Genomic DNA, 2,208 nt, shown 5'->3' on the forward strand with positions numbered 1-2,208 from the left:
ACTTTTATTTTAGCAATTCCTTTTACTTTTGACACTGAAGTATATTTAAAACCAAAGACGTTTAGACTTTTACTCAAGTAGTATTTTACTGGGTGAGTCATTTTCTATTAAGTTACCTTTACTTTTACTCAAGTAGTATTTTACTGGGTGAGTCATTTTCTATTAAGTTACCTTTACTTTTACTCATTGATGACAATTGTGTAGTTTTTCCACCGCTGTAATGCGATGCTACTGGCGGCAGAGAAGTCAGGCGCAGGAGAGCGGAAACTGATTTACAACGGCTGTGTTTAATAACCATAAACCACCGTAAACAGAATAATAGAATAAATGGGTCAAACAAAACCCGGTCATTACCAGCATACCGTTGCACAAGCACTACAACAAACAATTCCAGACAAGGACATGGGGGGAACAGAGGGTTAAATACACAACATGTAATTGATGGAAATTGGTTGTAACCAATTAACCAAAATGAAAAGTGGATCGGCGATGGCTAGAAGGTCGGTGACGTCGACCGCCGAACGCCGCCCGAACAAGGAGAGGGAAGTCGTGACAACCGCTGAATATGTCACAACATGTTGATACGATGTTGTAACTAGTTTAAGTCCAGCATTACTTCACAGCTATAAGAGTAACTTAATGTTAAGTGTTACCTCAATGCATTTAATTAAAGCTAGGCCTAATATATTTCATATGTGACTTTTCTACCCAGAAAGCAACACAGGCAACTGTGAACCCATGTTACTATCATAGAATTATAGGATCTCTATGGTAACCATCACCCTCCCTGACTAAGCAAATGCCCTCCATATGGAAGTGAGAGATACCGCTGAGGACACGCAAACACACACACACACACACACACACACACACACACACACACACACACACACACACACACACACACACACACACACACAGTGAGATACCACTGTGGACACTCTTAGCTATATGGGTTTGCTGTATGTGCTCGCGCCACCCTTTCACAGCTCAGGTTTTAGTGATATTGGACAAGAGCCCAAAAATAGTTGAATGAAACAGACCTGGGTTCAAGTAATATTTGAAGTCATTCAAAGACATATCTGGGCTTGATTTAGCTTGCCTGGCACAATGGCACCAATAGGGTAGTCGCAAGACTGCAAACCCCTTCCAGCTGGCACTTTTAGAAGACTAAAGCAAACGCTGAAACTAGTTGAAAGATTTTGAATATATTTGAATCCACATGTGGAATGAAAATCGTGTTGTTATCATCTGAGCCCCTGGCAGAAGGAGGAATGTTATTTTTGATTCACTGTGCAAGCAGGTAGAAGCAGAGAGCTGAAGACGTGAGCATGTTTAATGAAACCTGTTTCCACACACGTGCTACTGCTCTGGTCGAGGCTGTGACTGCCATGGTTTTGGGAGAACAACTCTGGTAACACTTTACTTCAAATATGCAGGTGTCATGTGTTATCGGCCCTGCGATAGCTGTGTCAGGCTACAGAAACAGGAGATAGAATAGTGTCCTGTCCAAGGGGTGTACTTGTACATCAAGTTGCGTCAGGCTACAGAAACAGGAGATAGAATAGTGTCCTGTCCAAGGGGTGTACTTGTACATCAAGCTGCGTCAGGCTACAGAAACAGGAGATAGAATAGTGTCCTGTCCAGGGGGTGTACTTGTACATCAAGCTGCGTCAGGCTACAGAAACAGGAGATAGAATAGTGTCCTGTCCAGGAGGTGTACTTGTACATCAAGCTGCGTCAGGCTACAGAAACAGGAGATAGAATAGTGTCCTGTCCAGGGGTTCTAAGGCAGTGCAGCTCAGTGCTAGAGGCGTCACTACAGACACCCTGGTTCGAATCCAGGCTGTATCACAACCGCCGCGATTGGGAGTCCCATAGGGCGGCGCCCAATCGGCCCAGCGTCGTCTGGGTTAGGCCGGTGTAATAATGTGATCTGATTGGACTAGGTCATGATAATTTGATCTGATTGAACTAGGTCATGATTGAGGTCAATGGTGATTTTAAAACAGTTACAGTCTAATGGCTGTGATGGGAGAACACTGAGGATGGATCAACAACATTGTAGTTACTCCACAATACTAACCTAATTGACAGAGTGAAAAGAAGGAAGCCTGTACAGAATAGAAATATTCCAAAACATGCATCCTGTTTGCAGTAAGGCACATAAGTAGTAGTGCATAAAATGTGGCAAAGCAATTCACTTTT

Source organism: Oncorhynchus mykiss, chromosome 23, assembly GCF_013265735.2.
Source record: "Oncorhynchus mykiss isolate Arlee chromosome 23, USDA_OmykA_1.1, whole genome shotgun sequence".
NCBI lineage: Eukaryota > Metazoa > Chordata > Actinopteri > Salmoniformes > Salmonidae > Oncorhynchus > Oncorhynchus mykiss.